This window comes from Ursus americanus, chromosome 20, assembly GCF_024610735.1.
Source record: "Ursus americanus isolate L20-20 chromosome 20, mUrsAme1.1.p, whole genome shotgun sequence".
Classification (NCBI taxonomy): Eukaryota; Metazoa; Chordata; class Mammalia; order Carnivora; family Ursidae; genus Ursus; species Ursus americanus.
In genome coordinates, this window is record NC_142146.1 from 21,718,294 (window position 1) to 21,730,598 (window position 12,305).

A 12,305-nucleotide genomic window follows, 5' to 3' on the forward strand; every position below is an offset into this window, starting at 1 on the left:
TGTGTTAGATAAGCCATGTATAACTACCACCATGTAGATCTTACTTTGCAAAACCATTGGGAACAGTCCAAGCTTCAGCTTTGCTTATTAGTAAACCTTACAGTTTAATTTTCAAAAGCAGCTCCTTTTGGGGTGGGGCGGGGGTGTTTTTGAAGCTAACCTTAGTTTTAATTGTTGACTCATATACATAGATCCTTGGTGTGTAGCCACATAGCTGACACCAAAGGGAATTTAAAAAAAAAAATTATGTTTAATTGTGGTCAGCAGTTTTGAGGGTTTTCCAAGAAGTAATGGAAGATATGGTCTACACTTTAATAGAGGAAGCTAGGTGGTGTTGAGTAAATGTTTCTGTTCTTTAACCAAAATAGTTAAGTGTTTAAAACTGTGGTATGACAGACCAGAAATAACACCTCTTATTTATGTGGAATCCATTTAAATGAAAGACTTTTCACTGTTTCTGGACTCTGCTCTTTTAGGTCTGGTAAATTTGTACTTAATTGGATTTGATAGCTCCATCATGCATGACTGAAGACAAATTTATAAAGCACAAAAATTCTAACTCAGTTGAGTTTCCTTGAATTATATGGTTTTGTATTAAGGTTGTTATACAAATTTTATACAATTGGAATTGTATTCATGAAGCTCTATATTCAAATACTATTCAAAAACTATATTCAAACTACATTTTTATATTAAGCAATTGTAAAACAGTTATCACAGAAATGCAATATTTATTCAATGTCAGCCTCAGAAACACTGTTTTTCAATTCCAATCTCTTGGGTCAGCCTTCTTTGTTTGAAGCCACCATTGCCAGCAGCTCCAGTCTTCCATTTTCTCAACTCCAAGCCCAGTAAACGAGAGTCCCTTTTTCTTAGTTATTACAGGAGAAAGCCTCATTTATCATGAATTCTGTGGCAGATGCAGGGCTAGGGATATGGTGAGTAGGATCTAGAGTCAACCCTGACTCTCTCACTGTGGAGGAAATACTTCCTGAAAGGAGGTACCTGAAAAATTTCCATTTTAAAGCCCTTCTGAGGAATTATAGAAATTTAAAGGGTAATAAACACTAGCTAAGCTTTTGCATGGACCAAGAATAAAACCTGCTTTTCCAAAAATTTATGTGGGAAAAATCACATAATCTCTACAAACTCAGAAAAGAGTACTTTGGCCTATAATAGATTTATTTAAAAATTTTTAATTCCAATATAGTTAACATACAGTGTTATGTTAGTTTCAGGTGTACAATATAATGATTCGAAGATTCTATACATTACTCACTGTTCATCGAGATAGATGTACTCTTAATCCCTTTCACCTGTTTCACCCATCCCCCACACAGTTCCCCTCTGGTAATCATCAGTTTGTTCTCTGCAGTTAAGAGTATGTTTTTTTATTTGTTTCTCTTTTTTTTTCTTTGTTTGTTTTGTTTCTTACATCTCACATATGAGTGAAATCGTATGGTATTTGTCTTTCTCCCACTGATTTATTTCACTTAGCATAATACCTTCTAGCTCTATCCAGGTCGTTGTAAATGGCAAGATTTCATTCTTGGCCTGTAATAGATTTTAAATGTACCTCTTAAAACATCAGATAATACAGTGCTTGCTTCAGCAGCAGGCAGCACATATACTAAAATTGGAACCATACAGAGAAGATTAGCATGGCCCCTCCACAAGGATGACACTCAAATTCATGAAGTGTTCTGTATTTTAAAAACAACAAGAACAACTACAAAACCCCATCAGGTTGTTGCCTCAGTTTTATATATCTTGTAGGCAGGATTTGGCTGATTGTTGGGATTTTAAAATAATTTGAGCCTTTGCTAAGAAAATTAATTTTTTGAATATGGAAACATTATATTGCCTGTGAACCTTTTATAAGTGTAGATTTTAATATTTAGCACTTAGGAGGTACTTCCTTTTTTATCATAAAGAAGAACCCTGCTAGTAGATAACCTTAGCTTTAATTTCACATTATTCCCCCCAAAAGGGATAATATGAATATCAGAATCTGTCACATTCTGACCTCTTCAAAAATTCCATCCAAGACTCTTACTGATAGTACTTGACTGTTAGGGGTGCCTGGGTGGCTCAGTCAGTTTAAGTGACCAACTCTTGATTTCTCCTCTGGTCGTGATGTCAGGGTTGTGAGATTGAGCCCTGCGTCGGGCTCCACACTTGGCACAGAGTCTGCTTGAGATTCTCTCTCTCCCTCTTCCTCTGCCTCTCCCCCTGCTCATACTCTAAATAAATAAATAAATAAAATCTTAAAAAGAGCACTTAACTAATTTGTTTGCTATAGTGTAAATATCAATTTGCTAACATTACACACACATAGTCTATCCTATGTTAATTTTTTGTTTGGTAGGCCAAATTATAATAGTAGATCTTTATGTTATCTCAGCATACTTGTTACTGTTCTCATTAATTACAATGCTGTTATTATTTAGAACTTTTAATTGCAAATGTCAGAAAAACTGACTTAAAAGTGGAGTATATGAACTCATTTAATGAAAAGTCGAAGATGGAAAGAATGGGGTGTGCATGGTTTTATGCACAGTGGTATTTAAGAACACAGCCTCTGTTTTCAGTATGTCCTGGTTCCACTGTTTACTAGCTATGATACTACACACATTACTTAAGGTCTTTCAATTCCAATTTTCTTGGCTATGTAATGTTTATAATAATGTCATCTTTTTTTGACTATTGTATTAATAGACATGAGGTTCTTAGAGTAATACCTGACAGATAGAAAGCATGCAGTATTACCATAAACAGTCCATTTACCAATCTCCATTTCTCAGGGTGAGTTTTCCTCTGTATTAATAACACCATCCTTACCAGCAACTCAAGACTTCCATTTTCCCAACACTAAGTTTAGTGAAAGAAAATATCCCTTTCCTAGTTATTACAGTAAAAGCTTCAGGATAATTTTTACTAAACTGATTGGGTTATGGTCCGTCCCCTTGGCCCGAAAGCATATGTCCTGCTCTGATAAGCCAGTTGTGGGTCACATGCCCACTCTTGGAACTGGAATCAATCCGGGACAGTGATGGAGTAGGGGCTGGTGGTTTTGCAAGGAAAATTGTGGTTCTCTTACCAAAAGGGAAGGAAGTAGATTTGGGTAGGCAAGAATAACAACTGTTTATTTTTATAGTTCTTTGAGCTTTGATTCTAACACTTTGGCTACATTGTTATATTTGTTCTAAGTTGTTTGGTCCCTTTCTAATTACAAGCATTTACAAAATAGCAATAGGAATATTTACTACCATAATTTTAATTCACTAACCATAAATGAAATACAGATTCACTAACAGCTAGGATGTAGCTTTTGATTACCAAAAATATCTCATTTGAAAAGCACTCTCTATTGTTTTTCTGTTTTATCTCCTTTTAATAGTGAAAAACAAAACAGTTTCCCAAAAATAAATAGAAAAACCCAGAACAGTAAAAATCTTCACATAATGTGCTTGCTTCACAATTTATAAGAAATTCTAGATATACTGGCTTACAGATCCTCTTACTTTATTTTATGACATTATCATTAAGGTGTATTATTTTGGTCTGCTCTGTACATCTAAATTATTCTATGAATAGTTTTTTCCAAAGTTGCACAAATTTTTAGGTTTAAAGTGTCAGGAAAACCAGAATGTCAAAATCAACATGATCTAAATGTAATCATAAGATATTTTATGTTATCTGCTTACTCATTCATTCAACAAATGTTATAGAGAGCCTCTTATTTGCCAGGCAAAGATCTTTGTCTTCATGGAGTTTATAATTTAGCAATAAGAGAGAGACAATAAAAATCTACATCGTAAAAAAGCAAATTATATTATAATACAGTGTCAGTATAGTATAATGTAGTATGGGGACAATGTAGATTTTATTTTGGGTACTCACTGTGATTTATTTCAGTCTCAAGCTTTAAGACAGCAAGGAAAGACATAGAAAAAAATTTATTTTGTCTAAACCATTGTTATAGCCTTTTGGTTTATAACAGTTAATCATATTAATGGAGAACTCCTGTGAACTGCTTATACTTTTAGTATGCTTAAGTAATAGTAAATAAAATAATTCTAACTAGAGCTATTTCTCAAATATTACTGTTTATTCTATTTAAATGAAACATTATAGAAATGTTAGATCAAATCCTATAAATAAAATTGAATCTTTCCCTCCTTTTTTAGTAAACCAGATCATTCTCCCTCAGGCTAATTAGTGCCTTCCTTGAATGCTTACAAGGCTCCATAAGTACCTTTTCTCACTGTGCTCATTGCAGTCCAGTTTGCTTTGTTTCAGTCATGTGTGTGTGTCATGGTCATCTGTCTTGCAGGTCACTGTTCCATTCTCCCTTCACTGAATAGCCAGACTCTTCAGGCACATGTCTCTAGCACTGGATTTCTTTTGCTCTAACATCCATAGCAAATTTATCTATTGTTTACCTCAGCTGGGATGATTTTACTGCTTTAATGGGGAAAAATATTCTCTTCTCTCTCATCTCCAACTACCTGGAGATTTATGTCCCTCCAGCTTTCCTATTGACTTGGGTCTAGTGGCCAGTATGGTCAGTGACTAACACACAGTACTCCTTCTTGGGGAAACACTAGCCTCTAAACCCTACTGTTAGGCTCTCTAACACTCTGGATCATTATTAGTACCTGGTCTAAATGCAGAGTGACTGAATCTTTATCTTATAAATGTGTTCTTTATGTCTTGAGTTTTTCTCTCCTGACTCCTTATCCCCACCTGATCAAGGCTAGTTTTTGAAACTTAAAATCTATAAATTGCATTTATTTTTCTTTTTGTCCCACCCCTTGCTTTAGACATAAATCTGAGGACGCTGCATGGAATAAGAGGACATAGCCAGAAAAGAAGCCTAAAATTATATTTCAGAAAAAGTATTCTACCTGACCAACTTCCCTACTAGACCTTGAGTTTCCTTCCTAAGTGAAGAATTTTGTCTAGTAAGGAGAGGGAGCATGGTGTAGTCCAAAGAGCAGGGGTTTAAAGACAGGGGGCCTTGCATTCAAATAAAGTTCTTTTTGCAAGCCCTGAAGGCAGCTTTTAATTTCTCTCTATAGTTTCAACATTAGATCACAAAATGATAGCTGTATTCCATGGTGGTTGTGAGGAAGAGGGAAAATATAATATATAAAGAATAAAATGAAATATTCACTCATTTAAAGAACGTGTGTCATAGTTGCTAATATTCAAAGAAAATTTTCTAGTAATAATTCAGATTTCATATCTATAATTATTATATATATACATATATGTATATAATCATGATTTTAAATGAAATTGTTTAATGAAGAAAAGCATGATGTTGAATAAGAATTTTTTGAAAAAGTAACTTATTAATCATATATATGGATGTCCATTGCATCATTGTTGGTAACAATATAAAAGTTTAATAAATCTAAATGTCTATCATTAGGGAAATATTTAAAGACAAGTCACAGACAATATGCATCATATGATCTAAGCATACCAAAGAGAACAAATTATCTGTCAGTATGTGTATGCAAATGGATATAAATAGATCTGGTGCATACATAGGGAATAGTTATAGTCGCTCTTTCTGGGGATCATAGAGGTTTGGGATATGAAAAAGTCTTTCACTCTACTTTGTATTTGTCTTTGTTTTAACCTTAATGCATAAAACACATCCTATATTAAATGAATTTCTCCCTCTCCATATAAATTTCATTATCACTGTCATCATTCATAACTCCAGAGAAAGCAAGTGACACACTCAAACTGGCAGACAGTGAGAAGGGAAATCTGATAATAGTGAGCAAACATTTAATAATGAGTGGTCACCACCACCATTCATGACAGAGTTGAGGGCAGAGAGCTTTTAGAAACCCAGGGCAGGGAAAATCCTGTGGAGAAAGCTGTTCTGAGACTTGTGCCTGTTGGCACACAGTTGGACCCGGGTGACCTCCAGGGAGAGAACTGGGAAATAAAACACGATGACCTCACTGACCTCATTTATCTCTCCTGCTCCCATCTCCTGCTGGGCCTCTCCATTGGCTGGAGGCTGCCAGGAAGTAAGGACACCCATTGAGATGGGCTGCCAGATAAGTTTCTCAGTTTGGAGAACAGAGTAGAGAAGGATGGAAAGAATAGCTACAGAATCAAACAAATGTCATAAATGAGAATTTAAATAAATAAGTGTTTATATGTACAGTTGATCCATGAACAACATGTGGTTAGGAACATGGACCCCCTGCACAGTTAAAAATTCACATATAAATTTTGACTCCTCCCAAAACTTAACCACTGATAGCCTACTGTTGACATGAAGCCTTACCGATAACATAGTTAACATATATTTTGTATGGTATAAATACATTATATACTATATTACAATAAAGTAAGCTAGAAAAAAGAAAATGTTAAGAAAATCATAGGGAAGAGAAAATACATTTATAGTACTGTACTATATTTATAAAAAATCTGCATATAAGTGGACACACACAGAAACTAAAGTAATTCATAGATGCATTTTGTTCATGATTTCATCGTTACTACCACATTTTGTGGTTTGATTTGTTTTTCCATCACCAATTTAAATTTGGCCTTTTTTAAGACTGTAAGCAACATTCCTATGGAGAAAAAAACAAAGGAAAAAACAGTTAAATTTGAAATGAAACCCAAAGAATAAAATTCACGAAACATATAAACTCGTAATAAAAAAACTAGTAAAAACAAAACAAAATTAGTAAAAAAATAAATAAAACATACTTTTGTTTAGTTAAAAAAAATTCCTAAAAAAACCCTAGTAAAAACCATATTGAAAAAAACATAGTATGAAAACCAAACAAATAACCAACCCCCACTCCAAAAAAACCCCACAATATTACTGTGGGCTAAACATTTTACCAAAAACAGAGCCATCTCCTAGGGTAGGGTAGGCTTGGGTGTTTTCCAAGTTTCCTTCAAGATCTAAGTCTTTTTGTGCCTGGGAATTGTAGTATTATCATGTTTCAGTTACTCCAAATAAGCTGTCAACCTGATGATGCTTTTTAGCTATCTGTAAAACTGACTGTCACTTAACCATGAGTTTTGTGGATAAATGTTGAAATGCAGTCACTCAATGTCTTTTGATCTATACATGTTTAAGAGGCAGTAATATATCACAAGTCAAGGAGTACCAGCTTTGGAGATAAAGAGATCTGAAATTGGCTTGGCTAATTGTATGTCCTTGGTCAAGGTATTTACTGTTTATTTCTTTTTTTTCTTTTTTTTTTTTTTAGAATTATATATTTATTTGAGAAGGGGTGGTGGGGTGAAGAGGGAGAGAGAGTCCTAAGCAGACTCTGTGCAGAGCTGGTCATGGGGCTCGATCTCACGACCCTGAGATCACAACCTGGGCTAAAACCAAGAGTTGGGAGCTTAACTGCCTGTACCACCCAGGCACCCCAAGGTATTTACTGTTTCTATGCCTTAGTTTCCTCAACTGTAAAACTGAGAAGCGAATAACAACTCAAGCTATTGTAGTCTCACTGAGATAGCACATAGTAAGTGTTGGGGCAAAATGCGTGTTCAAGACAGGTAACTTTTCTTTCCTTGATATGCTGCCCTCAGCCTGTTCCCCCAGGGACAGTGCTTTCATTCTTAATCTGATTCTTGTCTCCAGAAGGTGAATAGCAGACCAGTAAACTATTGCTACTCTTTATCAGAGAGACCCTGGAATTCTCAGATTCACCAGTCTGAGTTATAAGTATTTTGTACTTTACGTGACAGTGCTTTCTTCCATTGGTACAAATAATTGGGAATTGGTCTCCTTAATCTCAGGAAGTTCAGCAAATTGAAAAAAGTACTTGATTCCTACTTTGTTTTTGCCCAAGATGTAAACAAATAAAGATTTAGAACAAAGTGGGTGGGGAACTAATTCATATACTTTAAAAATGCATGTTTTTAAGTATTAAGTTATTCTTTTTGGGGGGTCTTTTTGTTCTATTAGATGATTTCAAGAGAAAGAAGATATATTCTTTGAGAACTCGTCTTGCCAGTGGGTTTTTTGAAATAATGAAATACTGCTTTGGGACCGTTAACTATACTACCCCACAAAGAACAGGTGCTCTTTACATTTGTATATAAAGTATTTGAGGAAGTTTTTAATTTTCTTCTGAAGTGTTTTTTAATTTCTTTAGAGGTCCAATAAACCTCTCTCATATTTTTAAATAATAAAATATGTTGCTCTTGAAGTATTTGGTTCACAAATGCATTAGAGCACATCTTTTAACCCCTGAGTATTTATTATATTGTAAATTGCTCAGGACTTGAATCCTGGTGGCCTTGTTATACAATCTGTGTTTACATTCAGCGATTATATAAGCTTCAATACACCTTATTTAATGTAAACCAGACTAGTGTGACTTATTTACTGTAAACTTCAAAATATAAATGATTAAATAGGTGGGACATTGTCCTATTTGCCCTCTGATAAAAATGTAGCTAACAAAACCTAGCACACCCCTCTCCTTCTCTTAGCCTTCAAGAAAATAATTTTAGAAAGAGCAACATCCTAAGGTTGCGTATTAGCTTAGAGTTTCTACAGATTTATCAACATGATTTTATTTTCCCATATGCATTTTAATTTTTTGTTTTTAAACAATTTAAGACTTAAAAGATGTTGCAAAAATAGTACAGTTTTTATGCACCTTTTACCCAAATTTCCCCAATGATAACATCTATAACCAGAGTACTTTATTAAACCAGGAAATTAGCATTGCTATAATATGGTTAAACTAGATTTGTTTGGATTGAATCCATTTTTTACGCGTATTCCTTTTTTTTTCATTTTGCTTTGTATCGTTCTGTGAAAGTTTATTGCATGGATAGGTTCATATAAGCACCCCCACAAGCAGGATACAGAATTATTTTATCACTACAAAGAAATTCCCAACCTACCTGTAACACTAATCCTTTATTCCCCTTCTCCAACCACTGATCTATTCTCCATTACTATAGTTTTGTCATTTGAGAATGTTCTATAAATGGTATAGTACAATATATATAACCTTTTCAAATGTCTTTTTTTTTCATACAATATGAGTGTGAGATCAATTCCAGTTGTGTGTTTCAGCAACTCATTTATTTTTATTGTTGAGTAGATTTCCATTGTATAGCTGTGCAACAGTTTATTTATTCATTTAGCAGTTGAAAGATATTCAGCTATTACAAGTAAAGTTGGCCATGAAAATCTATGTAGAGGTTGTTGTGTGGACATAGTTTTTATTTCTATAGGATAAATAAACCAGGAGTGCAATTGCTGAGTTTTATGTTAATATATGTTTAACTGTTAATATATGTTTAACTGTTAATATATGTTAATATATGTTTATCGATTTCCAGAGTGGCTATAGCATTATACATTCCAACTAACAACACGTGAGAAATATGGTGTGTCCACATCCTCATCAACACTTGATTTAAGCTGTTAGTATTTTTTTCTTATCCATTCTAATAGTATAGAAGTATTTCATTTCTTGAATAACAAATGATACTCAGCATCTTTTAGTCTGCTCAGTCTCCATATATTCTCTTTGGTCAAATGTGTGTTTACTCATTTATTAATTAGCTGTTTTCCCTTATTATTGATTTTAGAGAGTTTTTTATATATCCTGAAAACACTTTTTCTTGGATATGTCATTTGGAAATACTGTCTCACAATCTGTGATTTACCTTTATATTATCTTAGCAATGTGTTCCACTGAGGAAAAGTTTTTAATTTTGTTGATGTCCAGGTTATTGTTTTTTTCTTTTTTTATAGATTGTACTTATGGTGCCATATCTAAGAACTCCTCACTAACCCTAAGTCACAAGGATTTTCTCTTATTTTTTCTTCTATTAATTTTGTAGTGCTCTATTTTACATTAATAGTTTTGATCCATTTTCAGTTAATTTTTTGTATAAAGTGTTGGGTTTAGGTCAAGACTATTGTTATCATTGTTATTCTTTTGCCCATGGATGTCCAATTGTCCCAAAACTATTTGTTTAGAAGCTGACCGTTCTTATTTAATTGTTTTTGCACCTTTATCAAATATCAATTGGTGTGCTAGTGTGGGTCTACCTCTGGACTCTCTGTTTTGTTCTACTGATCTATGTGTATACTCTTGCCAATTCCAGTGTCCAAATTACTGTAGCTCTATAGTAAGACTTAGTATGGTGTAATGTAGTGCCTGGAATTTTATTCTTTTTCAGAATTATTTTAGTGATTAAAGCTTCTTAGTTCCTGTTCCTTTAAATGGTATTCTATATCTGCAAAAATCTTGCTGGGATTTTGACAGAAATGCATTAAACCTGTAGATAAATTTGGAGAGATTTAATGTCTTTACTATGTTGTGTCTTTCATTGCATGAACATGGTATGTCTTCTCATTTATTTAGGTCTTTGTAGTTTTAGCAAACAAATTCTGGATATGTCTTATTAGATTTACACTTAAGTTTGTTCTGAATTCTTTGTTTAATATTAATATAGCCCTCCAGCTTACTTTGATGAGTGCTTATATGTGACTTCTTTTCATATGCTTTTACTTTTTTTTCCAGCTTTATTGAAATAAGATTGACATATAATATTATGTAAGTTTGAGGTGTACATGATGATTTAATGTACTTATTGCAAAATGACTGCCACAGTAAGATTGGTTAGCACCTCCAACACCTCATATAATTACCCTTTGTGTGTGTGTGTAGTGAGAACACTGAAGTTTTATTCTGTTAGCAGCTGATAAGTATGTGTTGCTCATTAATATCACCATGTTGCGTATTCGATCCTCAGAACTTATTCATCTGATGACTGGAATTTTGAACATTTTTACCAACATCTGTCCATTTTTCCCATACCCCAGCCCCCAGTAACTACCATTCTACTCTCTATTTCTGAGTTTGGCTTTTTTAGATTTCATATGTAAGTGAGATCATACAATACTTGTCCTTCCCTGTCTGGATTATTTCATTACAGGATGCCCTCCAGGTGCAGTCATGGTGTTATATATGACAGGATTTCCTTCTTTTTGTATGGCTGAATAATATTCCAGTGTGTGTGTGTGTGTGTGTGTGTGTGTGTGTGTGCATATATCACATTTTCTTTATCTATTGATCTTTTTAACCTATGTTACTATATTTGGAGGGTATTTCTTGTAGATTGTATCTAGTTGAATTGTTTTTTTAATCCATTCATACAGTCTGTCTTTATTAGTTTGTTTAAACCATTTACACTTAATGACATGATTGATATCATTAAATCTGTCATTTGATTATGTGTTTTCTGTTTGTTTTTCTGATTTTTCTTTCTGTCTTTCCCCTTTCCTGCCTTCGTGTAGGTTACTGAACATTCTTTTCAGTTTCTTATGTGAGCCACTCATGGATCTGCTCAGAAGTTCATACATAGCTTAAAGAATTCCTTTTATCAGAAATATGATCTTGCACAATTCTCCCTTCACTCTATAGATAGAAGGGAGAGAAATGCCGCTGTTTTCTGTCACTTACTTAGTTCATGTTGAGGATGATCCACCAGACTTCTCCCCTCCTCTGTAACTGTGGTGTCCACGGAGATGGGAACAGTGCTCTTTCTACTGTGTTAGTGTAGGGTAGGGAGGGTTAGAAGGATCATTTCTTGAGCTCTGAAGTCTCTTTCCAGTCATCCTTCTTTTCTCCATCTTTCAATCGTCTGGTGGTTGCTTTATGTATTTTCTCCAGGGTTCATGGTTGTACTTAGCAGGAGGAATATGTAGAATGTGGTGTTTTTTGTTTTTTGTTTTTTTTCTTGTCTCAAACCAGAAATGTGATCTGTATCAAATTTCTTGATCATTTTTATTAATTTAATGTGGCCATTGTACTGTGCTGTAGTACTGTGCTCTAGTGTAGTATAAAATAAAAGAGCAGTTTTTTGATTGTTTGTTTTTCTATATAGCCTTTTTTTCTCTCCTCCTTTCCCTCTCCCTCCCCCTCTCCTCAACACACCCTACATAAAGCAATCATGTTCAGTATTCTGTTCCATAGTCTGGCTGAATTGCTTTTTAAACCTTAGAGTCTTCATACTATTGAGTAGGGCATTAAGCAAAACTTTATTTGTGGGGATGAAGAAAAAAGTGTCTTGAAGATATGAGGTATTTCCCAAACTCAAAAACTGTTTTATTTAAGAATCCAAATCCTTTGTCATCTCTGCCAGGAAAGGATAGAAAGGGAATATTTGAGGATATTTAAAGACAATAATACAAAAATAACCACTGTTTTATTAAAAGAGATAAATTATCTGCACTTCTTGCCAATAAAACATTTAAGAGATTT

The 12,305-nt window shown here is 33.9% G+C and overlaps 1 pseudogene; it reads left to right on the forward strand.

The window, feature by feature from the left end:
* The first annotated feature begins 1,599 nt into the window (after positions 1-1,599).
* Positions 1,600-1,713, forward strand: LOC123788509 (U6 spliceosomal RNA; annotated as a pseudogene).
* The last annotated feature ends 10,592 nt before the right edge of the window (positions 1,714-12,305 follow it).